Source organism: Prionailurus bengalensis, chromosome A1 (genome assembly GCF_016509475.1).
Source record: "Prionailurus bengalensis isolate Pbe53 chromosome A1, Fcat_Pben_1.1_paternal_pri, whole genome shotgun sequence".
Classification (NCBI taxonomy): Eukaryota; Metazoa; Chordata; class Mammalia; order Carnivora; family Felidae; genus Prionailurus; species Prionailurus bengalensis.
The window spans coordinates 116867238-116894284 of NC_057343.1; the positions used below are offsets into that span (position 1 = coordinate 116867238).

The following is a 27047-nucleotide window of genomic DNA, read 5'->3' on the forward strand; positions in this document are numbered from 1 at the left end:
GTCCTCTTGTCCCTACTCTTGGGTTGATGTTCTTTGCTTAAATGTTTTCATAATTCTCTTGAACTTGCTAGCTGAGTTTTCAGCAGGCCTATGAGTCCTTCTTGTAAGCTAGAACAGTGCTACTCAAAGCTGAGTCTGCAGATAAGTGCCAGTCTGTGAATGTGATAAGTACAGAAAGTACGAGTAAACAGAAGAACTTGTAGAGTAATTTGACATTGCTGTGACATTCAAGCAGGTGATCTTGCATTTTACAATACGTCTCAATCTGTGGTGGATTAGAATGGACACGTCTTGAGAAGCACTGTGCTAGATGTCTTGGTGACTGTCAGAACTGTTGTGTGACCTTCTGGTTTGCTCTTTTACAGTGCCTTCAGCTTTTTAGATTAGCTAATTCTTTTTTTTTTTTTTTTAATTTTTTTTTTTCAACATTTATTTATTTTTGGGACAGAGAGAGACAGAGCATGAACGGGGGAGGGGCAGAGAGAGAGGGAGACACAGAACCGGAAACAGGCTCCAGGCTCTGAGCCATCAGCCCAGAGCCTGACGCGGGGCTCGAACTCCCGACCGGGAGATCGTGACCTGGCTGAAGTCGGACGCTTAACCACTGCGCCACCCAGGCGCCCCAGATTAGCTAATTCTTAATGAGTGCTTGTGTGCCAAGTGGTCTCTTAAGAGCTTTATGTACATTAACATTTAATTCTTGGAACAATCTTATGAGGTTGTTCCCATTTTACAGTGAAGCCATTGAGTCACAGAGTGGCATACGGACTTGGCCAGCTAGAAGGGGCAGATTCCAGATTCGAATCCTGATGGTTTGGCTTTGGAATCTGTGCCTATAACTTTTTTCTCCAGCTGGATGATTTTAGATTTATCTATAACTGCAGGTACATCCTTCAGCTGAAGTGAAAGTGTGTAGTCCATTCTGTCAACAGCTTCTGTGTAGAAACTGTTTCTGATTCAAAGGAGGGAGGTCTTCCTAGTTATTCTTAATCTGTGTCTGGTAATCAGTAAGGACTTAATAAAGGTGTGTTGAATGGGTAGGTAGCTGGGTAGATAGCTAAGCAGAATCTAAGTCTGTTTATGGTTCAGAATTTTGTTTTTTGTTTTTTGTTTGTTTTACAGTAGAAATTGTAGTAAAAATATCTTTTGTTTTTCTTTGTTGGGAAACCAGTTTTTTGAAAACCATGTGATTGGAGGTGACAGGTGCTTGTGGGAATGAGGCTTACCAAGGAGTATACTTGCAATACATTTGGGGTCTCCTGGGATGATATTTAATGATAACAACTGTAACAACTAGTATTTCTGAAGCCTAGTACCTAGTACTGGCCTCATGTAACTTTCACAAGAGCCCTATAGCTTTGGTCCCATGTTACAGAGGTAGAATCTGAGGCTTGGAGAGGTTGTGTGTCAGTTATTCCTCGTATAACATACCACCCCAAAACTCAGTGGCTTAAAACAACAATGACCTATTCTCATGATTCTGTGAGTTGGCTTCGTATGATCTCTCCTGGGGTCACTTAATTCAGCTGTCAGCCTGGTCGGGGCTGGTATGTCCCAGATGTCTTCATTCACATGAGTAGGGCCCTGGTTTACTTCCACGAGGCCCCTCTCTACCTGTTGTCTCTCATCTACCCTGGCTTGTTTGCATGGTGGTTAGCTTCTAAGGGGGTGAGTGTACGATCTTACCAGCCTTTTCATGTCTAGGCCCAGAAGTGGTCCACCATCACTTACCCATATTCTTTTGTTCAAAGCAAGTCACAAGGCTGGCTGGATTCGATAGGAGGGGAAATAGATGTCATCGATACCCTGCCCCCCGCCCCCCCGATTTGGTAACAACTTTATTGAGAGATATAGTCGGGAGTTGTATGACCACCACCGCTAATTCCGGAACATTTCATCACCCCAAAGAAAGCCATATCCTTTAGCAATCACTCCCATTTCCTTAACCTTCCCCCTCCATACATCTCTTTTATCTCTGTAGATTTGTCTGTTCTGGACATTTCTTATAAAATGAATCCTATAATATGGCCTTTTATGACTGGCTCTTTCACTTAGTGTAACGTGTTAAAGGCTCCTCCGCGTGTGTCAGTACTCCATTCTTTGTGTTGCCAAATAACACCCCATTGTATGGATATATCACATTTTCTTTATCCATTCATGCTTGGGTTTCTACTTTTTGTGGTGAATAGTAAGTCATGGCTATTATAAACATTCATGTAAATTAAACTCTGTCTCAGGAGGAACAGCATGTGAATGTAGAGCAGGAGGAATTGTTGGTGACCATCTTGGCAGACGGTTTACCGCTTTCCACTCTGTACCCAGCAGTTTATGTCTTCCCCAGCCCTCCCCACGCACAAAATACACCCATCCCTTCCAAGACCAGCAGGTGGCTCATCAGTCATTACATCCACTTCAAGTCAAGGGTGTCATCATCTGGTATCTGTAAGTAGACGGGGCCTCTCACCTGCCACGCTGCTCCTGTGACTGCCCACCCTGCATTTCTGCTCTGCCCCACCCTGCACACCTCAGAGGTGAAACAAAATGTCACTCCTCTATGAAGCTTCCCCTTTGGTATCCCACCTCTATGGTAGAAGTAACCAATCCCATGTGCTTCAGCTGCAGCCTATACAGACTTCTTTCAGAGCACCTCCTCTCTGAATTAAGTTAATTTTTGTGTTCTGTCTAGTTTACCTCCTTAATGTCTGAATTCAGTCAACTTAGCTGGTGCCATCTTAGTGCAGGCTTTCAGCATTTGTGTTACGTTTCGCCAAGGTTCTTAAGACTGCAAGTGACGGCATCTCAGCCTTAAAAATTAACCAACAGTAGAGGGTTGCCAGAGACCTGAGTAGAGGCTGCAAAAAGACAGATAGTGACCAACACAGACACAAAAAAAGGGACACTGAGAGGACAGAGATGACACAAGGAACAAAAAACCTGTGAGAAAAAAGGGGGGAAATATCTCTAATAGCCTTAGATATGTGGGAAGATAAATCTTAATGAAATAAGAATAGGGATGCTATATAAAAAGGAACTCGGGAAACAAAAGCATTTAGCCAAGAAGACTGTGAAGCCAACCTCAGCCCAAGGAATAGGTCCAAAAGACTCATTCAGATAGCTAGATCTTGCCAAACCAGAATTGACGGCTTTTTGCCACAGGTGAAAGGTTGACATAGTGCTATGTAACACCCACCCCAAGTTAGAGATTCTGTAATTTGGGAAGGGCTTGGGTGGAAATCCCTGCTCCCCATGGCATCTCCTGGGGCTGGAACATAGATGATAATCGAGGCCCTTGGTTGGCTATGAGATTTATGAACTCTCCTCTTGGCTCTATACAGCATGCCTAAAGGGGTGCTCTTGGGTTGGCTTGCATCTGCAGTACAGAGAAGCCGTGTGGTTTTGCAGAAGCTTCAGAAGGGAGAGGGTTGTGGGAGCGTGATGGCAATCTGACTGCAGTCAGAGGGAGAGTCAGAAGATACCCACACTTAGACGCTACTATCTTTACATGTGTTCCTAACCAGTGCACTTCTTCACTCCTATGGGCTTTGTTTCACACTCTTATTTCCCTTGAAAGTTTCATTTAAGTTCAGCCATATTCTGTCAACTGTTGCCGTTTGGTGAAATCTTGTACTTCCGGTTCGTTATAACAAATAATTGCTCTTCCAGATACCAAAAAAACCCCACAGAACCCCGCATCTGATGTCTCTCTTTCCCTCTTCTCCTCCACTTCGCCCCTCAGTGGGACTAAGTTGGGCATCCTGACAACACAGTGGCCTCAGGAAGTGGGACTCCTTCAGTGTCCGTGTGCAAAAAAAGAGAAAAAGGAAACAGACTTTAGTTAATTTCTAGTTCTGAAACAGTTGCGGACTTAAAAAAAGGATGCAGAAATAGTACAAATGATTTCACCCAGATTTCCCCAAACCTTACATCACTACCATGTAACGATCCTGCCCAGGCCCGGAAGACTCACAACAGCACTTGGATCCCGCTCCATGGCCCAAGCAGCCATGGGTCTGTGTGGGTGGGATTCAAGGGGGGGCGAGACAGAGTTCAGTGCTTGGGAGGACAGTGGCAAAGCCACACTGCAGAATGGCATATGTGTTGGGGGACCTTTGCAAGCCCTACAGCAAGTCCCAGTGGTGATGGGTAGACTCCTGTTCAGTGAGGCGTTCTAACTAACAAAACTGCTGGTAGGCTCTTGTTGACCGTGCCGTAGTTACAGAATTGTTCAAAGTGAAAATTTAAACAAAACAATATCTCCAGTCGTAGAAAATCGATTTAAGGAAGATTTCTGTGAATTGGTGAGAAAGTCGTGAAAGAAGAGACATTTTAAAATGCTGCCACCAAAATCAAAATGACACCCCCTCAGATACCCTCAGATCATCAGCAGTGGAGGTCCTCAGGTGCTCGCCCAGTTACTCACCTTCCAAGCTCATGGCAGACCTTGGAGTCTCATGTGGTCCTCTCTGCTTAGCCCTAATGTGACCTCTCAATCCTCCTTACCACGGTGCCCTAGGCAGTGGCTGTGAATAGGCTTGAATCCAGTTGAACTGGATGAGATGAAGCCTCTTAACCATTCCTTGTGAGCTAACCTCCTCCTTTTAGAGAGATTTAAACCAAAGCCCAGAGAGGTTTAGTGACTTCCCCAGGGTCAGCGAGTTCAAGAAGGATGTGGTCGTGATTCCAAGCTAAGTGCTTTTCCTCATTTCATCCTAGTGCTATGGGCCCGCATGTTTCACAGCAGTTCTCAGACTCCCACGTCAGGAAAATACCCACGTTTGCAGCCCATTCCATACTCCCCCGCTGCCACCCCACCCCACCCCCAGCCACCACAAACAAACACAAAAACCTGGTAGTTTAGAGCAGGGCACCAGATTCCTAGTAGTAGGCGGAGACAAAGTGGATTATGATTAATCTGGATTCAGATCCCCTTATTAACACAGGGACCTGGGCAGGTTACTTAACCGCGGTGATCTTTGCATGCCTGCCTCCCCTTGGAAGCGTCACAGAGGCTTTCTCTCCTTCACCTCTGCCTCCCACAGCACCTAGAGAAGTGCTGCCACATAGTATGTGCTCAGTAAATGCATGTTGGTGGAATGGAAATGCCGCCATTTCGAAAGGTGGTTGTGAATTCAGGTGAGTTGTCTGGGTCCCTTTCCCTCTGCGCTCCTTCCCATGCTATTTACCTCTTGCGAATCCAGATACTGGGATTTTATACGTGTTCTTCCGGGTTAGGACTGTGATATCAGGCAAGGTATTGATTTAAAATGAAAGAAATTCTATTACAGCAGAGTCCTTGGGATGTCCCCATGGAGTTCAAAAGCCCAATTGGCCTTTGAACTGGGTTTCTAGGCCTGCAAATCAGGAACTGAAAGTGACCTTGGTACGGTTCTTTGTAATTTGAAGATGCAAAAGGAGAGTGTCTGTTCCAGGAGTGCCCTACTGGGTCATTGGCCAACCAACTAGAAGTTCAAAGTGGCCTCTCCTTTAGTCCAAGGTCAGCAGTTGGGGGGAGGGTGGTGATAGAATGGCATATTTCTCCTTCTGGATGCTCTTCTTGGTGTCTGACACTGCTCTCATCAGTCATTGTGAGGCTAGAAGAGGAAGGAATTTAATGGTCTGGCATCTCTGGCTAATTGGCTTCAGGTGTGGAATTACAGCCTGGCTTGTTGGAGCCTTTTATGCCTTTTTTCATCAGAAACTCCGATCGGGCGTTTTCATTGCCCTGGGAAGCCTTTCCAGCATAAAGTCCAGCTCAGAGCCGCCTTTGCCAGGTATCAGATGACAGAATGTCCCAGCGAGGGCGCTGCCTGGTGCCACCAAAAGCAGCGCTGGCTTAGGAATCTAGGTGGAGTGTCTCTCATTTCCGGGGCTTCGGGTTTTTTTCTGTAAAGCTGCGATGACAGGACTGTGATGTAGAATAAAGTAATACGCCTTGTACAGTTTATGGCACGTTTGTGGGCAGAGAGGAAGTTTAGTTTTCTCCTTCAGCCCACATAAATTTTCTGAATTTTTGCTTATGGGTGGATGGGGGTGGTGAAGACAGTTCGCCTTCAGGGGCGAGGTGGGAAAGTCAATTGCTGAGTGTCACTTGGGTCTCCCCTGAGCATCCCCACTGGCCTGAGGCACCTGGGACAACTCCTGAGTCGCCCTCTGCAGTCATGGCCACATGGCCAGTCTCCCTCCCTGCTCTCGCTCCTGCTGTCTGCTTTCTGTTTGTTCAGACTCCCTAATTGCTTTCCATGTCACTCAGAGTAAAAGCCAGAGACCTTCCAGTGACCAGCAAGGCCCTCTCAGAGCCAGCTGCCCCCTGCACCCTCTGCCCCGCCCTCTCCGGCTGCCCGTTCGCTCACCAGGTCCACTCCCCTCCAGGGCTTTGCCTTACCTCAGAAATCTAAAGGAATATGTTCTCGCTTCTCGTAGTCTGCAGGCACGTGGTCATAGAGGCCGTCCAGCTGCCTCCCTTCACCCTTTGCCTAAACGGGCACCCCACCCGGGCACTCTCTATCCCTGTTCTCATCTCCTTTCCCTATGTAGTCCTATTATGTGTTCCTTGGCTGCCTCTCTCCTCCTGCCGGAATATAAGCTCCTTTATACATACATATATGTACGGCCCCTTTGTATGTTAGGTTCACTCCTCAAATAGTTCCTACTATTTGTGGAATGATCGAGCGTCCTCTTCCCCCCTGACATCCTCTACCTGCTCAGGTGTCTTGTGAGTCATTCTCCTTTAGGCCTTACCTGGGGTTCTTTTAGTCCTCGTCTGGGGAGAATCCTGGGAGTGGTCCTGAGAGCCGCTCTTTGTGGGGCCTGGTGCTGAACGTTGTATATCCTTTATTGTTTAATTGGCCTGACCCCTCTGGGAGGTGGGTCCTTTCAAAGGAGGGGTTTTGCCAAGGTCGGAGCTAGTGAGTGGTGGGGCATTCTCATACTCACTTTCACTGGGGCCTGTCTCTGCTTCACCGGCTCTGCTCGAGGAGAGGTGGTCCGTGCCAGTGGGCTCTCCTCCGCTGCTGCCTTCATCGCCTGAGGTCTGAGCTCAGCGTACTTGGTGCCTCTTTTGTGCTTCTTCCTTGTTGGTCTCCTGGTTTATCTTGGCCTCCTGGTTCTTCGTGGCAAGAGTTGGCTGCCTTACAAAACGCTCCTTTACATCTTATCCTCAGGTTCTCTTTGTTTAGCCCATTTAACCTTTGTCCTTCCTCTCACATCTCTTAGCCCATAGCCTGGGTAATTCATTTGAGTCTTCTGATGCCCAAATGGTGTTCGCATGGAATTCCTTAGAATGCCCTTGTGTTTCACACGGGACTGGGCCAGCGTCTTTAAGACTCGAGCCAGGCCAGGGGCGCCTAGGTGGCTCAGTCGGTTGAGTGTCCAGCTCTTCACTTTGGCTCAGTTCATGATCTCACGGTTTTTGGGATCTAGCCCCATACTGGGTTCTGTGCTGACAGCGTGGAGTCTTTTGGGATTCTCTCTCCCTGTCTCTCTGCCCTTGTTCCGCTCGCACCCTCTCTGTCAAAATAAGTAAACTTAAAAAAAAATTAGCCAGGCCTGTCATAATTGAGAAGCTGTGGTTTCTGACACAGGAAGTGGGCTTAGTCACATATACTCTTTGCTGTGAGGAAGAGACAGATCCAGTGGCCAGAGGATGGCGGCCTCTAGAGAGAGAGAGAAAGAGGAGGAGGAAGATGAACAAGGAAGGAGTAGGAGATGGACACAGTTCGTTTCCCAGACCCAGCACAGTAGCTGGTTGTGGGACTTGAGAAAGATCTCCTGACAGAATGAATCCCCAGGCCCTGTGCAGATGAAAGTGCACACCTGGAGACGGGAGTTGACTGTGGCCTGATGCAGCCTGAACACGGCCCCTCAACTAAGGGAAGATGGGCTCCTTTTGGGGTCCCCCTGCTATTTGTGGCTCTTGACAAGGGCTCTGACATCAACTGTTTCTCTCAGCCATCTTGAGGGTCTCTTTTCCCTCCTCAGAGATGGCATGGGCCTTTATGGCTCATTGGCCTGAGAACTTGTTGAGCCTTGCTTTGGAGGAGAAGCTGTTCCTTCTCTTTGCAGTGTTCTGATGGCTTCCATTTAGGTTGCAGGCTTTGCTACTGGCTTGCGTTTCTGTGTGAGAGGCCAGAGGTTTTGATTTCACTGAGGGTAAAGAGGTTTTGGTGGCAGCAGTTTCCTCCCCTAGCCCTTGGGCGTGGCGGAGTAGGAACTACACAAGGTGAGGGTTTCAACATTTCTTTCTCCCTCCTTAATGGTTTGGTATTATTCTTAGAATAAAGGCCAGGATTCCAAAAGGCTTGAGGTCGTTCATGTTCTGGCCCTGCTACCAGATTCCAGTTCATTTCCTCAGCCTCGCCAGGCCTGTCTTCCCACGTAGCTTTCGTAAATGGTATTTCCTCTGTATGACTGAAAAGTCTTGACACCTCTCTTGGCTCAAGTAACCCTTATTAAATCCTTCCCATCTTGCTCATGTGGCACTTCAGCGACGTTGAGTGCTACTTTCCACCCCCTAGTCTGGGTCAGCTTTCTGTCCTCCACTGGTTTGTAATTTTTTTTATCTTAGCTGTAGTTATAGAATTAAGGTCTTCCACGATAGCAGAGACTTTGTCTAATTAGACTGTTTGAGTCCCCAGTAATTGTTTATTGACTGATGAAAGATGAAGAGGAGTTTAGAGAGAGGCAGGAGAGGGGACAGGTGAGACTCTGGAATGAGCTTTTTCAAGTTTTTCAACTTTGGGCTTGAATTTGCAGAAAAGACTTTGCACTTCCTTTCCCTCCCTCGTGTTGTCTGTCTGTTTGTTTATTGCCTTTTAGAGAGAGCATGCAGGAGTGAGAGAGGCAGAGGGAGAGAGAGAGAGAGAGAGAGAGAGAGAGAGCGCGCGCGCGAGCATCTTAAGCAGGCTTCACACTCAGTATGGAGTCCAACCTGGGGCGGATCTCACAACCTGAGATCATGACCTGAGCCAAAATCAAGAGTTAGCCGCTCAACTGACTGAGCCGCCCAGGCGCTACCCGAGCAGAAAATTCATTGTGTAGCAGGGGGTGGAGCTCCGTTAACAATACTTGCGATCAGCTATGGGAATGATCACAACTGAGAGATGGAGCGTTGAGTCATTTTTGCTTCCGTGAGTGCTGGCCCTCACTTCTTCGCTGGTCCCTAAACATAGTAACAACTCACATACAAAACAATTTTTTAAATTCCGGTCATAGTGCAGATATGCCATCGTCTCAAATCATTTTTGCATTTTTATTTCCCAGGCAGTTCTTGCTTACATGCACGTGTCATTTGTACCTGGCTGCCATTGTAGTGCAGAGGGCATTGCGTATACTGTCTTCCTTCCTTTACTTGATCAGAAGCAACCTCCCTATAGGGCAAGATTTCTCCACTTCACTGTTGACGTTTGGGCTGGATAATTTTTTTTTAAGATTTTATTTTTGGGGTACCTGGGTGGCTCATTTGATTAAATGTCCAATTCTTGATTTCGGCTCAGGTCATGAGCTCATGGCTTGTGAGTTCGACCCCTGCATCGGGCTCTGCTCTGACAGTATGGAGCCTGCTTGGGATTCTCTCTCCCTTCCTCTCCCTCTGCCCCTACCCCACTTGCTCCCTCGCTCTCTCAAAAAAAATGAATAAAAGCTCTCTGAAAAGATTTTATTTTTAAGTAATCTCTGTACCCTACAGAGGACTTGAACTTACAAACCCTCTAAGATCGAGTCACATGCTCTACTGACTCAGCCAGCCAGGCACCCCGACTGGATACTTTTTGTTAGAGGTGGGTGGGGTGTCTCCTGCTTTGTGGGATGCTTAGCAGCATCTTCACCTTTATCCACTAAATGCCAGTAGTGGCTGCTCAGTTACAGCAACCAGAACGTTTCCAGACGTTACCAGAGCCCCCCCTAGGGACCCAAATCACCTTTGAGGGCCATTGCAGTAGAGTCTGCATAATGAAAAATTTGAGTTGCCCATTGTTTTTTGAACCCAGTGGAGGAAAAGCATTCCTAAACAGTTTCATCAGCAGCTGAAAAATATATGCCTTTTTCTAGTGGTCTGCCCAGGAGGAAGGCTCGGGAACTTGGAACTATATTGAACTCCCTCTTGACCTCTGGCTGGACAGGCTTTGTTTCTGAGCTTCTCTTTAGTCTAAGACTGGAGAATCTGGGTGTTTGATACCATTCCCTATATTAAAACCAGCAGAAGGTCACCTGGCTGGCTCAGTCAGTGGAGCATTTGACTCTTGATCTTGGAGTTGTCAGTTCGAGCCCCACATTGGGTGTAGAGATTACTTAAAAACAAAATCTTAAAAAAACAAAAACAAAAAACCAGCTGAACAATAAGAGCTTGAGTCTAGTGGTCCAAATTTTTAAGTGGCTTTTTTTTTAATGTTTACTTTTAAGAGAGAGAGAGAGAGAGACCAAGTACAAGTGGGGTAAGGGCAGAGAGAGAGGGAGACACAGAATCTGAAGCAGGCTCCAGGCTCTGAGCTGTCAGCACAGAGCCTGTCACGAGATTGAGAATCACAAACTGTGAGACCCTGACCTGAGCCCAAGTCAGAAGCCTAACCGACTGAGCCACCCCAGGCGCGCCTAGTGGTCCAAATGTTTAAATATTTACTGTTAATTGTTAATTATTAAATAGCTAGCTAAAGAACAGAGCTAATACTTGAGTGGTTGCTATGTGTCAGGAGCTTTTATATATTAATTCATTCAGTCCTCGGAACACCCCTCTGAGATAGGTCTTAACTATCCCCATCATCTAGATGAAGAATCTGAAGCATAAGAAAAAGGCTAACTTAACTTTTTCATGGTCGCACAGCTAGGAAGTGGTGGAGCTGGGATTCAAAACCCAATCCAACCCCAAGGCCCATGCCCCTCTGCAGCTGCCATTTACTGGGTACCTAGTGAGGTGCTTGATGCTGGGCTGAGAGCTTTGTGGACTTGGCTTCAGTTCTCAAAGTAGTCCTTCAGGCTGAGTAGTTATCCCGGAGTTTACAGATGTGGAGCCAGAGTCTTAGAGTTACGATATGTTGCCCCTGGGCCCCCAGATAGCCGACCCAGTGCTTCCCTGTGTCACGTGGCCTCCCATGAATGAGGAAAAAAATTTTCTCCCTTCATCTTCCTTTTTCCCTTGTGTCAGGCACTAAATCAATGTGAACTCTTTCTTTTTTTTTTTTTTTTTAATTCTTTTTAACGTTTATTATTGAAACAGAGACAGACTGCAAGCGGGGGGTGGAGCAGAGAGAGGGAGAGAGCGAGACACAGAATCAGAAGCAGGCTCCAGGCTCTGACCTGTCAGCACAGAGACCGAGCAGAGCTGGAACTCACAAGCTGTGAGATCATGACCTGAGCTGAAGTCGGACGCTTAACCGACTGAGCCACCCAGGCGCCCCAAATGTTAAATATTTCTGATTAGATCTTATTCTTCAGGTGGTCTGTCAACATTATCTCGTTTAATCCCTACAGCAGTCTTGGTGGTTTCCCATTTTAAAGATGAGGAGACTGAGATTCAGAGAGAGGAAATAACTTGCCTAAAGTCATAAAGTAACTCATTGAGCCATGAACTGAATGAACTCAGGTCTGCTTGATTTCACACCATGTTCTTAACTTTTATGCTCTTTTGCATTCCATTAGAGAATATGCTTAGAATACTTCAAAATTAGCAATAGCTACTGGTGAGGAGTGGTACAGGAAGTGGGCTCTACGGGTAAGACGTGTTCTTTCTGGGGACACTCAACTGCAACTCTATTCTGTTCTTTTCACGAAAGCACGTGAGATTGGCCTTGAGTGAATATGCTGGGCTCTTGGTACCGAATTTGACTCTTGTTTCACACAATCGTGACTTCAGGCTTTAATTTGGCAGATCTGCTCAGCAAGGCCCAGTGCTTTAACAGAGTCCCTCTAAGAACTGCTGTAGGTGTCATGGACCTGGGCATCGTGTGAAGACAGTCTGGTCACAAAGACATGGGAACCATAGGCCCCTAAAGATGGCCTCAGGTTTTTCTGTTTTCTTGGATTGAGAGATGCATTCTGTTTGGGTCACATACTTTCTGCAAAACTCTCTATTCTGCCTTTTCAAAAACATTGGCCTGCCCAGCACTCAGGGGTATTGGAGTATAAAAAGGAAACTGCTTTTTGCAGATCCAGTTTACTGAGTTGCCTGGCGGGATGTGCTCAGTGCCTGCTGACACAGCAGGCCGGTCGGTCGCACCTGGCTGGCCTGGGGAGACAGAAGATGTTGGGAGTCTTACCTACTCCCAGACCAGTTTGCTTCATTGTTCTTTGCCCCTTTCCACCCGGGTGTGGCCTCGGTTTTCTGCTCTAATACTCCTTTTACCTAGTCTTCACATGGGACCTATACATTCCCTTCACCTCTCACAGAAGCTTTTTAAAGTTACATTGATATAACCATGAAAAAATTGGTTTGGTGGACAAAAAAAAGCCGGAAGACTGCTTTGGGTAAAAGATGTCTAGGGAAATTGGAAGGTACAGGTGGGACAGAGCCGGTCAGTCCCTAGGATTGGAGCCAAGACCCTGGTGTTGGGACTTTCCCGTGAGCGTGGGGTCACCTACGGTGGCAGGAGTCTTTCCCTAGAACATTCATACCCTCCAAGTAGTAGCAGGCATTTGCTGTGCTGGAGAGGCCGGCTCCAGGGTGCTACCTGCACCCCCAGCGGGTGGCACGGTGCCTGCACATACCTAGCGCCTGCTTTCCAGTGGTCACTGTGGTTAGCCATAGGGGGGAAAATCTATATTCTGCTTATATTGTGGCTCCCCAGAGTTGAGGTGCTCTAAAAAGCAGGACACAGCATAGGATGATTATAATGAAAATGCTAACAGTGAAGATGAGGCTCAGTGTCCACATCGTTGGATGAGGGCTCAGCCCAACAGCCACTAACACTGTTGTGGTGACCACATCCACAATGATTGGGGCCCAGGAGAATGGCTTTTCCCACACCCCGACTAAGGCATCTGCCCCACTGCAAGCTGCTGCTCCTGGGTTATATCGCCATTCTCTCACAGAAACATGGCCTTGTTTTGAAAATACCTTTTTAAATTACGGAGATAGCTCTTACTTACAGAAAGTAAATAATACCCTAATTTTGCTACCCAGAGATAGGAGTTAACATTTTGGTGTGAATCTTTTGCGCCGTGTTTAGTTTTTTTTTTTAATGCAGCCCTTTTTGAAATTCACTTAGTATGTTAGTCTCATTTTCAATTCCTTAGGTCCTATATATCATCTGCTGCATCTTGGCCCTGTAGACTATGCACGTTAAGGAGTGGTGGTCACTTGTCATCGAGGGCTCCATTTTAGACATCAGTCTCGCACTGCTGACTTCACACGGGAGTGTGCCCCCAGCACGAGTTACTGTTGTTACGAAAAATCTCAAAACCGTATAAAACTCTAACGTAGATTGCTTTTCTTTTCCTTTTTGCCTTTTATTTAGTTCATAACATAACAGCTATAATTTATTGTCCATTTACTTTGTGCCTGGCACTGTGTTTACTGCTTTTCAAGGAGTTAATCATATACTCTTCCTAACAGTTCTAAGAGATGGGTTCTATTGTCTCATTTTCAGGTGAGGAAACAGAGCCACAGAGAGGGTAAGGGGGTTGCGTTTTATTTGAATGGACCATGCCAGGTGTAGCAAGCCTACCCCCCGAATCTGGTGAACCTGTGTCTGCAGGAGCTGGCCTGTGGCGGGTACAGCAGTGGAGAGGACCCTGCTCCCCTGCTGTTTGAGCTGAGCCGACAGTTTGGGGGCGGCTGACAGACCCACAGAGACAGACCAGTGAATGGGTGCTGACCGTATCTGTAGGCTGCCTTGGTCTTCTGTTCACACTTGCCTGGCTCCCCTCTTCCAGGAAACATGCACTTTGCTCTGGACTCTTGTGGAAAGGCTCATCAGCTTACAGCAGGAAGCTTGCTGATGTGTGCCATCAGGGCTGCAGCTCTTTGGGTTTTGAGAGGCCAGTACCGTTCCCCTCCTCTTCCCACCGCGAGGCTCAGGGCCTTTTTCCTCATTTGATCAAAGGTGACTTGTGTGTCCAGGCTGAGATCCTGAACGGGAAGGTGGCACACTTCCTCAGGGTGCCCTTAGAATTAAGAGGCTTTCTGCAGCTTGGAGAAGAAACTAGAGCCTTCTCCCCACTCTACGCCCCCTCACCCCCACCCACATGTGCAGGCGCACACAGTCTCCTTCTAGGGATTTTAGGGATGTACTTGGCGGGGGCGAGGTGATGTGGACAGAGCTTTCTCCTTGGGGTTCCAGGCATCTGCCCCTCTTCTCAAGGATGTACCTGCTTAAAGACCATAAATTGGGAGTAGCCTGGGAATGTTTTCAGTGCCTTTCTATAATTTTTTTTAATGTTGTTTATTTTTGAGAGAGAAAGAGTAGGGGAGGGGCAGAGAGAGGGGGACAGACCTGAATCGGGCTCTGTGTTGACAGCAGCAAGCCCAGTGCAGGACTTAGACTCATGAACTGTGAGATCATGATCTGAGCCGAAGTCGGACACTCAACCAACAGAGCCACCCAGGTACCCCTCAATGCCTTTCAGTTGTGCTTTCTGTAGGGCAAGATGGGGAAAAATGGCCAGTAGACTTTTTTTTTCAGTAGTGTTTTGGTTCCCTCTGAGCTTTTCCATTTACCCTTGAAATGACTTCATTTGGTTGTCTGGAGGACAACCTGAAGGATTTTAGAGAGAGTGCAAGATTGTATTTGAGTTCTTAATAGGTAAAAATGGATTTTTGCTTTTGGGTGGGATGTGTATCATGCGTAGTTTATGAAGGGTCAGTACCCCCCCCCCCAAAAAAAAAGCCCAGTCCGAGTACCCTTGGGCAGCCACAGGTAACTATCAGCTCCTCAGGGCTATGGGCAGGATGCCCTGGGCATGTACGTCTGAAGTAAAGGCTCTCCAGAGGCCTCTCGGGAGAAGGTGTCTTCCATGGGGCCCGTTCTCCCTAGCCTAACCAGCCTCTGGACCCTGAGCTCCCTTTACTCGCTTGACTCCCAAGGTCTCCCCCTGGTCAGCTCAATCCCCTGTGGGATAAAGTGCTGGTTCCCATACCAGAGACTGCTCTCTCAGCCATTACAAGAAAGTTTGGGCTGAATGAGGTCTCTTGAAGGGTTTGAGCTGATAGAGGAGGGAGTGACCCCCTTCCTTTAGAACTTAAAACTGATAGGACCTTCGTATTTTTTCTTAGTACTGCTTTGCTGTTTCTTCAGAGAATAGCTTAGCCCAAACCTGCAGCTTGCTTGCAAGACAGGCTGGAAACGGTTTTTCCAGCCAAGGTGTAATGTGTGAGGCAAATTGTTGGTTCATTTGTTCACTCATTCATTGGTTTGTTCCATATCTCCTATATGCCAGGACTCCTGAGTGCCTTGGGCTAGGCTAGGAAAATAGAGCTGCAAGTGACATTGGGAGTCTTCAGTAGTTTTTTTTTTAATTTTATTAAAAAAAAAAATTCTTTTTAACGTTTGTTTATTTTTGAGTGAAAGAGACAGAGCATGAGTGGGAAAGGGGCAGAGAGAGAGAGAGAGACACAGAACTGGAAGCAGGCTCCAGGCTCTGAGCTTTCAGCACAGAGCCTGACACGGGACTCGAACTCACAAGCAGTAAGATCATGACTTGAGCCCAAGTCAGGTGCCTAACTGACTGAGCCACCCAGGCACCCCTAGGGAGTCTTCAGTATTTTTATCCAGGTGGAATCAGGAGCTAAGGGTCACCAGAGTTCCTCCTGGAGGTTGAAAAAGAATACCTGACCACTCCCCTGGTCAGGCATCGGAGAAGGTGGGTAGTGGTAGAGGGTTCTGGGTGGTCACCAGCTCCATCCTGCCGATAAGGGCAAGGATGGGTAAGTACCAAGGCCGTGTGCTTGCAAACATCATTAGGAGACACTGCCCCTGCCTTTCTCAGTTATTGCCCAGCAGCCTGGTGTCCACAAGCGGTTGGGCTTGGGCAGTACCAACGGGAAATAGATGCTTCTTTTACCCCATTTCTGAATCCTGTGTTTATTCTTCAGAAAGATCTTGGTTGCTCCTATAAAGTGGAAACTGACTGTAGGATCTCCCTACCAGCTTTACACTGGGCCCATGTTGCTGCCAGGTGCTCAGCAATTAGGGAGCCCTGCCTTCCAACCTTCAGGTCTCTTGTCTTGGGAGGAATAATAGCAGCTAGCATATACTGAGTACCTGCTGTATACTAGGCCCTGGCCTATGTGGGTTAATTCATTAAGTTACTGAAGAACACAGTGAAGGAATAGGTACTGTTATGATCCCCATTTTGTAGACAAGGAGCCTGAGCTCAGGAGAGGTGATCACGCCCTCCAGGTGGCACCCAGAGTGGACCCCAGGATATCCAACTGTAAGGCCCCCACCCCTCCTCTCTCCAGTGTTCCTTGGCGAGCTGCTAGGCCCAGGAGCAGTCACTTGGGTCTGCTTGTGCTGTGACCTGAGGAGGGGTCCTCCTGCCAGTGATGATTGTACTGGCTTGAGTGTGCTGGACCTCCAGAGTTTGCTGAGAAGCCTCCTGTTCTCCGCACTGGTGGTGCTGTAAATAAGCACACTGCTTTGGGCTGCTGAACTCTGTTCGGTGGATGGGGAGTGGACAGATGCCTTCTGTCATGCCTGACACATTGGCGGCTCCCTGCATGGCCACTCTGCCTCCAAGGCTAAGCCCACTCATTTTACCACTTTAGGGTTTTCCTAGCAAGGATTAGCATATCTCTCATGGTTTCAGTGGAGAGGTAGTTGGTCATGATGTTGGAGACTTTTTTCTATCAGGCTTCTTTGGACAAGCAAGCTAGAACTCATCAGATGACCACAGAAGGAAGCTGTTTCCCTAAACCCCAGACCTGTCTCCAGCCTGGCAGGGTTCTAGTCACAGCCCTACAGACAAGGAAGGCCACACCTCTATCTCCCTTTCTCTGGCCTCACATTCACCACAGTGGGTGAGGACTTTTTGTCATTGCCTTTTGGGTTGACGTTGCTGTGTTGGGGTTACAGAACAGCAGAGATTGTTGTGGATGACTTAGTGGGGGCCAGGCACCCCATACAGTTCTTTCTTGATCTACAGGGATGGCCATTATTGCTCTGAAATGGTGGGCAGGGAGTTAGGGAGTCAGGACAGTCCTTATAAAGTGAGGTCTGCCTTGAATCACCTCACCATGTTTATTGAGAATGGTCATCGGTTCTATCCCTGACCTGAGAACTCACCTTGTTCTCACCAGGGCCTGAAACTGAGGTACAGTCACCTGAAAACACAAGTCTTTTACTATTGCAAAATTAATCCAGACAGTGGAGGGAAGAAATAACCTGGGGTGTTTTGCATAAATATATCTGCTTAGAACTGTTAATCAGTAACACAGGAATCTGGTGCGTGTAGAAGCCAGTTATGGTCTGTATACCTAAGATAAAAACACACTTTGTGTTCAGTAAAAACGATATGGCAGTGTTTACCTTGTTACAAAATGCAGCAAGTCCTATTTGAATGAAACTCCTGAGGCCGTCATTCAGTGTGAGTCAGACAAGCATTGCTGATAACAGAGCAACCTGTGCCTGTCTGTGCCTGGACACTAATTGGTAGAACCCAGCAGCTACCTCCTTGGCCATCTCTGCCCTTTTGGACAAGTCCCAAAGAGCCAGCTCCCCTTAGTATACTACCTCTCCAATTTTTTCTGTAACCCAGTGCCTGAAAACCTGGAAAATAATAATTTTCCTGATTTCTTTTTAGCTTTCAAAGTCATAACAGTCATTGTCATATTCAAGAGCCAGGGACATTGGGAGTTTCTGTTTTCTGATCTCTCTCTCCTTGCTTTGTTTCGGCAATTCCCTAGTTCCAGGCATTTTTCCAGCTTCTTAGCAGGGTATGAAGTGGCAGATCGTGCATTAACCACCTTGTCTCCCATCTTTTGGGGGCAAGGAGAGTCGGGCTGTGATGACTCAGTCAGAAGCCGGGTCCAAACTAAAGTGACGTCCACTTCTTGATGAGACACTCAGTAGCCATCGTTTCTTTAAATTTTCTTGCATTAGTGGAAGAGAAAGAGACATGACGACGGGGCACTAATAAGATGGACACGCCTTTCCCTGTAGCTCATTGAAAGGATATGTCCTGATTCCAAATGCCAGTTGTGTTTATTATTGGTCCCACCCAGTGTGGCATGTCCCCGTGTGGCTCCTCAGATGGGTCTCTGGCTCTTCTTTCCAAGTGGTCTGTGAGCTCCCGGAGTCGGGTACGGTGTCTTTTGTTCCTGGACTCCCCTGTAGGGCTGTGTCAGAAAAATGAGAAGCAGGCTACACGAGGTGGGAGGGAGACTGAGCAGTGTCTGCCACATCCTCTGGTGGTGCCGCACAATCGGAGCCGTCTGCGGGAGTGTTGAGGGAGGAAGGCGGGTGGACATATGGCAGGCAGAGCGGACTTGGGTTTTTTATGAGCACGATGTGCCTCTTGCTGGCCGGGTCCAGGCTGGCCCCGGAGGGCCCAGGGTCGGTGGGCACTACCCAACCGCGGGAAACTGCTGTGGGAGTAAGTGCTCCTGAACCGCTCGTGTTTGGAGTTCTGCCTGCTGCGAAGCTCAGCCTTGGTGTCTCCTTCCCAGGGCGGCGAGGTGCCTGGAGTCCTCATGAGTAAGCAAAGCATTAAAGAATGTAGGGGTTTGGGGAGTGCCTGGTGGCTCAGTCGGTTGGGCATCCAGGGCTTGATTTCAGCTCAGGTCATGATCTCGTGGTTTGTGGGTTCGAGCCCTGTGTTAGGCTTGTGCCGGCAGCGCAGAGCCTTCTTGGGATTCTCTCTTTGCCCCTCCCCTGACTGCGTGCATGTTCTCTCTCTCTCAAAATAAATAAGCATTAAAAAAAAATTTTTTTTTAAGAATGTAGGGGTTTTTGGATATGGTGAAATACTCAGAACATAAAATGTATCGTTTTAACCATTTTTAAATATACAGTTCATTGGCCTTAAATACAGTCGTATTGTACAGCCATCACCACCATCCATCTCCAAAATTTACTTCATCTTCTTGAAAACTTACTCTATACCTATTGAACAATAAGCCCGTCTCCAGCCACTCCTAACCACCATTCTACTCTCTGCCTTAGAAGTCAGTCCATTTTAGGTATCTCTTGTAAGTGGAGTCATACAGTATTTGTCCTTTTGTGATTGCCATATAGGTGTTAGCATCATGTCCTCAAGGTTAGCCCAAGTCAGCATGTGTTAGAATTTCCTTTTTTTTAAGGCTGAATACTATTCCATCATATGTATTAACCATGTTTTGTTTATCCATTCCTCTGTCAGTGGACACTTGGGGGCTTCCGTTTCTGGCTTTTGTGAATATGCTGCTTATAAACATGGGTGCATAAATACCTGTTCGAGTTCATGCTTTCAGTTCTTATGGGTCAAAGTTTTAAAGCACAAGCAGCAAGATGTCTTTGAAGGTCATTTTCTGATAAATTGCCCTTCTCCACTGAGGGCTAGGCTTACAGACCAAAAGTTAGCTTTACTCACCATCTAATTTTAGACTTCAACTTAAGCACCACTTGTAACATCAAGCTTCATTTTGATATTTGATAGGCTTCTACTGCGCATTACAACTCCAACTTAGTTGGCCACTTCTTTGTGATTGTGGGGGCACCCTTGTCACTTGCTGGTGGACGTTGGTAGTGTCCTTATTAGAGCTGGCTTGCTCTAGGGGTGCATGGTCTTTCTGACTTTGCCCCTCCTGACCCAAGTTGGACTGGCCTTTTGACCTTGTCTCTGATCTGGCTCCATTTGGGGACCTGAAACCCTGAGCCCACTGACAACTGAGGCTGTTGAGACCATTTTTCTTCCACCCATGGCAGCTTTGTGAGGCACAGTATTCTCTCCCATCTCTGCTGGTTCTTGTAATTTGTCTTTATTTCATCCAGATCTTATACAACATTTAACATTATTAGAATTATATGTAAATTTTTTTCATGGGGGAGTACAATATTTTTCTAAATACTTTGGCGTTTGGGGTTGCCACAGGGACTGGTTTTCCCTGTACCAGTTTAAACCTAGTCCAACAGCCCTTGGCAACTGGTGAGGTGTACACACCTGGGGGATAATGGGCTTTTGATGGATTCAGCCGTCCTGGCATGGGTCTCTACCTCTTGATGAGACTTCTTTAGGCCAGACTGCCAGGTCAGTTCAGTCAGGAAGTAGAGATGGCTGGTTGTGAATTTCTTTTCTTGATGGTTATATGGTTATTCTCTTTATTAATTTCTTAATAGAAATTCTCCATATCCACACTTGAGCCAACCACAGCTCTTTTGCATAGTTAAGGACGTTAAGAATCAGTGCCCCGGTGGACTTTGAGCCCACAACATGATAAAACCGTGGGCCATGCAGCCCTTATAAAATGGGGCCAGGACCCTGTCTCTGTGCACTGTAGCCATTTATCCTTGGCTGAGAGGCTTTTGCTGGTGCAGGTTAATGGAGACTGCATGCTCCTCGTTCCCATCCACCCTGCGCTGGCCTTCATGCGTCTGGCCCAGCAGGAGAACGAGGAGAACATTCTCTGCTACTTTTCTGCTCTTAGGGCTGTTACCCTCTGCTCTGGCACATGGCTGCAGGGCCCAGGAGGGGGAGGATCAAGCCATATCTTGTTGTCAATGCATTTTCATCTCTTTAGGGCCTCGCTTACAGATAGCACTGTCAACCCTGCTATTTTGTAGGTGAGGACACTGAGGTTATGAGACAGTGAAGAGCCAGAGGTGAGGGGGAGGGCCAAGTCAGAGCAAGCCGCCCTGGAGCCTAAATCAAGAAGGAAGGAAGGGAGTGTAGAGGAGTCTGGGCTGGGGATGAGTTGAGAGAAGGCATCAATACATGCTTAGTACTGTGGCCATTGTTTTAGTCTCCTGACGGTTGCTTTATTTGGCTTTGCTTTAGATGCTGGAGGATGAAGGGACAAGTTTGCCAGAGAGCAGATCAGATGCTTCTCAGAGGATCAGAAAGATGTGGGTGGGGCGTGGAAGAAGAGCCGTTCACACAGTAACCCAACCTCAAGTTAGGTCTCCGTCCTAAACCCTGGGAGGGGCCTGGTAATGAATCAGGCAGCTATTCCTGGAGCTGACGTGGAGGAAAGGGGATGCTCCTCTGCTCCGGGGCAGGCGAGCCATTCCTCGGGCAGGGACAGACAGAGAAGGAAGAGCTGGTTCAAGGAGCGCACAGACAGATCCTGGAGGTGGGCTGTTGTCTGCATTCACAGATGTCACTGTCTGTACAGCCTGAGGGCTGGAGGTGCCTGTGAAACCCACAGTGGGGTTTCACTGCTGGAATGGGTGGCCGCAGAGCCCAATGTGCCCAGGACTCCCGTCGGGGGGATGGGTTGTCACTAGGCATGAGCCTGACAGGGTACAAGTGTCTCTGGCCCTTGGATTACAGGCCCTGTGCTGTTGTCCTGTTTGTTCCCATGCTGGCCAGGTCCTTCTGTCCCAGACTTGGGATCCCAGCTCCCTGTCCCCTGCTCTTGGAAGCTGCTCTGTTCTGGGCCCTGCTGGAGTTGCCCAAGGTCATACTTGCCAAAGATGTGACCATGTCCCCCTGATCCTGAGCTCTGATGCCATGTGTTTGAAGCAGAAAGAAAAGTGTGTGTGTGGGGGGGGGGGTATGTATGTACATGAGTTGGGGTCAGGGCAGGGCCTTGTGCTCCTGGCATTTCCCCCTCCAACATTTTATGTTCTCCCACCATGGGTCTGCTAGAAGTGGGGCCTGGCTCTGTTCATTCACCCCCTTCCCTCAGAGTGGCTTTGGGCATGTGCCTGCCTGGGGCTGGACCTGTCCTGTCCTCCAGACAGTGAAGAGCCAGCTGGCCTTAGGGTCCTTTGCTGCCAGAACAGCCTGTGACTCTGCTCCCTGGCCTCTGGTTTCTTTCTGAAGCTTTTCCCCAGAGTCAGGTGAGAGCCCCCTTCTCTCTGCCTATGTGGACCTGTCTGAAAGAGGCCCACTAAGTCAGGGGAGGGGTCTGCCTGCAGGGTCACGGTCACTTGAATAATAGTGATAATATCAGGGAACATTGATCGAAAGCTTTACAATGTGGTAGGCACTGTGCTAAGTATTTTATAATGTGCCTGGTCTCCTGATTTTCTCAACAATCGGTGGGGTGTAGATTATCAATGTAGTCCTATTTTACAGCAGAGGAAACTGAGGCTAAGAGAAGCAGTCACCTGCCCAAGGTTATGTGGCCAATGTGTAGATGAGCCTAGTTTAAATCCAATTGGATAACGTCATATGAAAATCTTTGTTCTAAAATCCTAATTGTGGTGCCTAATACTAAATTGGAACAGGGTGTCTTTGGGAATTGTGACCAGAATTGGAGAGACAGTGTCAGGTGGGAAGGGTTCCTTCTCTGCTACTCTCTGAACTTCCCATGTCTGGAATCTGAGAACCCTGCTGCCTTATATACACATACTCACTCTTACTCTCAATCTCTGTCACTCTTCTGCTGAACCTCAGGTTCAGGTTCCTGGGAAGAGATGTTGGAACAGCTGAGGCCAGCCATAAGAGAGGAGGCTGGGGAGACAGGGACAGAACTTTTCTGAGAACACAGCTAGTGCCCTCTGCAGGCTGTGTTTTGGGTGTTGGAGGGTGGGGCATAGAGTAAATCGAGCTCCTGCGTGGCCTGGTCTGTGCTGGGCAGTCTGTCCACGGGACAGGTGGTACTGCTTGCCCACCGCAGCAGTGAGTGTTGCAGGAGGTTCAGGGCACCTCTCTCTGCTCTGTGTGTACAACCTTAAGTGGGCTCCTGCCTCCTCACCGCAGAGCTGTCCTGTCCCAGCTTTCCAGGGACCACAGTTCTGCACCCACCTAAATACAGGCCTTGGTGCTTGAAGCCCAGAGGAAATTCACCACGTAGAATTAACACTTTTCTTTGGATTATCATTCAAGTACTACCCTTTATACTGTGCATGTGCCTAGAGGTAGCTTCCCCACAGTCAGAGAGGAAGCACTGGCCCCACCTCTCACACAGTGTTCAAAGGTCTCCTGAAAGGGGCTGTGATACATGAGGCCAGTTGAGTCTGCAAAAGCAAGGCAAGGTACCTGAGGCCCTCAACAGGCTAGGTAGCAGGGCTGCTGAACAGGGGCAGATACACACCCCTGGGGTCCATGCAGTCTGACTGTGAACAGTCCAGATAGCCAAGGATAAAGTGCTATAGGAAGGAGGAACCTTGCTCTTTGAGCAAAGGAGTGACATGCTGGGCAGGTACGTGCAGAACAGTGGGTGTGTGCTGCGTGAGAGGAGAGTCAGGAAATAGACATGTGAATGCTACCTTCTAGCTGATTTTGGACAGACCACGTAGACTTCTCTTGAGCAGTTGCCTCCTCTGTAAAATGGGACCACAGTGTGTTCTTCACGTGGGAATACGCAGGGCTCTACAGACTTCAGTCTGATGACAAAGACAGGAATGATGAAGGTGGAATCTAGGAGCAGTGGACTGGTACCTTGGCTGAGGTGGCATCCATCCCATGTCCCAACAATCTGGGGTGTTATAAGGCCCCAAAGGCAGAGCAGAAGAGTGGAGGGGATGTTTCCAGGAAAGGGAAGATGAACAAGCCCAGTGACCTTGTTGCCAGTGTCAAAAGATGGCCAAGGGGTGAGGTGGGCACTATTTTCAGGGTCAGATGGGTAGGCACTGAAGTTTCTGACAGGTATACTGCTGAGGTGTGACAGACAGGGGTGTGGTGGGTGGAGGGGCTCTGCTGAGGAAGCCAGAAGAGAAAGAGCATGATGTTCACCTCCAGGAGTGAGCAAAGAGCAGAGCCGTGGGGGTTGTCAAGGGACCTGAAGACGCCCCTTGGAAGATCATGGAATCTTCTGGGGTGTACATAGGGACTGGCTGTCCCTTCTCCCTTGGTGCCCTCTTTCTCTAGGCCTGGGCTCAGGTGGGCTCCTGACACCTGCCCAAACCTAAACCCAAACTCAACATGGAGGAACAGAAGAGGCTGGGGTTTGGTGATTTCTGAAATGCCACCAGCTGGTGATGGTGGAGAGGGAGGAACCTTGGCAGTGGCCTGTTTCTGATGCACGGGGCTCAGCCTTAGGAACTGTACCAGTTTCGGGGGTGCTCTCTGGTCTCCGAGCTCCTTGGAGGGAGTGGGGAGCAGTGATTTGAATATGCTGCTCACTGGGTTTGCCCTGAGAGAGCCAGCAAGGCCTGAGAGGAGTCAGAATTGCATTGAAGACATCACTGATAGGGAGGGCTATGGGTCACAGGAGCAAAGTCAGGTTATGAGAGGAGCAAAAATAACTGGGAGCACACGTTAGGTGGAGTTTGGCCAGGGTTGGGGTGAGGGTGGCACTGTCTAAGTAACAGTGACACGGGGAAGACAGTCTGGGACTAGGGTGGGTGCCACCAGGGAGCCAGGGTGGTCAATAGCCACTGCCCCCAGACACTTGTGGTAGAGGCTAGTAGGGGTCCAAGGTGTGCTGAAAATGGACAGGTCCTCCCTCCTGCCAATAGGACTCGGCAGTGACAGTCCAGAAGAAGCAAGCTTTGAGTGTGGCTTTTGAATCAAAGATTCACTTTCCTGGATTAAGGAAAATGTAAAATGCAGATGTAAAATCCTCTACCCCTTGCCACATCCTGACCTTTTAAGTTTCTTGTATCCTTTTGGAAACTTATTTGTGTACATGTGTGCATCCTTTTCTTCGTACAGATCAAATAAGGCATGCCATGTACCTTGCTTAATTTGTTGGCAACATGGAAGAACTACCTAGTTCTTTTTAATTTTTTTTTTAATGTTTATTCATTTTTGAGAGACACAGTGGGAGCGGGGGAGGGGCAGAGAGAGGAGACAGATTCCGAAGCAGGCTCCAGACTCTGAGCTGTCAACACGGAGCCCGGCACGGGGCTTGAACTCAAGAGCTGTGAAATCATGACCTGAGGGGAAGTCGGACGCTCAACTGATTGAGCCACCCAGGCACCCCTAGCTAGTTCTTTAAAGACTGTTTAGTTTTCTGTCTTACAGTATGTGTTGATTTAGCTAATCAGTGTCCCATTGATACTAAGGTCATTGTTAATTTGGGATTTTGATATAGCAGACACACTATACCCATATCTGAACATTGGGACAATTATTTCTGTAGGAAAAACCCTCAGTGTGGATTTTATGAGTCAGAACTATATGCACTGCCCCCTATCTCTTTAAAAGGGGTTCTGCCCGGGTGCCTGGGTGGCTCAGTCCGTTAAGCGGCCGACTTCGGCTCAGGTCATGATCTCGCGGTCCGTGAGTTCGAGCCCCGCGACAGGCTCTGTGCTGACAGCTCAGAGCCTGGGGCCTGTTTTAGATTCTGTGTCTCCCTCTCTCTCTCTGACCCTCCCCCGTTCATGCTCTCTCTCTGTCTCAAAAATAAATAAACGTTAAAAAAAATTTTTTTTAATAAATAAAATAGGTTCTGCCAGTTCACACTTGCTGATAGTGTTTGAGAATTAGAAATGATGCTGGTGACACAGAATTAGAAACGATGCTGGAGCCGTTGTGAGAATTAAATGAGATAATGCATAAAGCTTTCAGCCAGTGCCTGCCACACCAGGCTGAGAACAGGGCTCACTGCAAACTGGACCACTTTGGACAAGCCTCAAGTTAGGTGCCGGGTTGGGTTTCATTGTCAGCTTGGGGCAGGGGAGGCATCAGGACACAGTGGTGTGACAGCTGCTGAGCCGTCCCCTTCATTCACACGTTTAAGAAATGTTTAGTGAATGCCTGATGTGTGCCAGAGCAGAGATGGAGCAGGGAAGCAGACAGGCATGGCTCTGACCCTCTGGAGAGGGTGGGAGTCTCCGTGGCTTGTGCTAAATACTACCTGCATAGGACGCTGCTACTCGCAGTCTCCTCTGACTAGGTCTTTCTCTCCCCTCCCCCTGCCTTGCCCCCAGTGTACGTGGTGGAACGGGAAAGGAAGATGGACGTGGACACCGGGTGTCAGGCAGCCCTGGCCGCGTGTTGGACTGCCCTGTGCTGCTGCTGCCTCCTGGACAACTTGAATTGAGCAGTTGGGACCCAAGTGCTCCCTCCAGGCCCACTGCCTTGTTACTGGAATAAACAATTAGTGCTGCACCACTTCCATTTTTTCTTTCTTTTAAAAGTACCTAACCTACAGTCTTACATTTTAGCACCTATGACAGGTGTGAAGTGGCATCTTACTGTCTTTTTAACATAGTGACTCAGTAGTTCTATTCACTGTGCAGTGCTCACCACAATAAGTACAGTCACCAGATGTCACTGTATAACATTAATATGCTGTCACTGACTGTATTCCCTATGCTGTATTTTTCATCTCTGCCACTAATTTATAACTAGAAGTTTGTACCTCTTAATCCCTTTATCTCTTTCACCCATCCTCCCCACCCACCTCCCCTCCTGCAACCAGCGCTTCTCTAAGACTGTTTATTTAATTCTACATGCAAGTTGAAATCATCTGGTATTTGTCTTTATCTGACTTATTTCACTTATCGTAATACTGAGTCCATCCATGTTGTCACAAATAACAAGACCTCGTTCTTTTTCATGGCTCAGTAACGCTCCACTGTGTGTGTGTACGCAAGTACACGTGTCTCTGGGGGGGGGGGGTGTTTTTACATGTGCCACATCATCTTTATCCATTCATCTACAGATGGGCACTTGGGCTGCTCCCATGTCTTGGTTACTGCAAATAATGCCACAATAAACATAGTTGAATTAGTGTTTTTGTTTTCTTTGGGTAAGTACCCAGTGGGAGAAGTACTGGGTCATATGGTAATTCTATTGTTAATTTTTTAAAGACCTCCATACTGCTTTTCACAGTGGCTGCACCAGTTTGCATTTCCACCAGCAATGCACAAGAGTTGCATTTTCTTTGTTTTAAAGATTTTTAAGCATTCTCCACACCCATTGTGGAGCTCAAACTCACAGCCCTGAGATCAAGAGTCTCTCAACTCCACTGAGCCAGCCAAGAACCCCAAGGGTTCCGTTTTCTTCACATCTTTGCCAGTGCTTGTTGATTCTTGTTTTGGGGGATGATCACCATATTGACAGGTATAAAGTGATACGTCATTGTG

General features: G+C 47.9%; 1 protein-coding gene and 1 long non-coding RNA gene across 2 annotated transcripts in view; both read left to right on the forward strand.

Moving 5' to 3' along the window:
* Window positions 1-27047, forward strand: part of CYSTM1 (cysteine rich transmembrane module containing 1) — a 79571-nt gene that overhangs the window by 36125 nt on the left and 16399 nt on the right. The gene's annotated exons all lie outside the window — the stretch shown is intronic.
* Window positions 17107-26070, forward strand: LOC122481079. The gene is made up of 2 exons (XR_006296752.1): window positions 17107-21193; window positions 25887-26070. It is a non-coding gene; the product is annotated as an uncharacterized LOC122481079 (long non-coding RNA).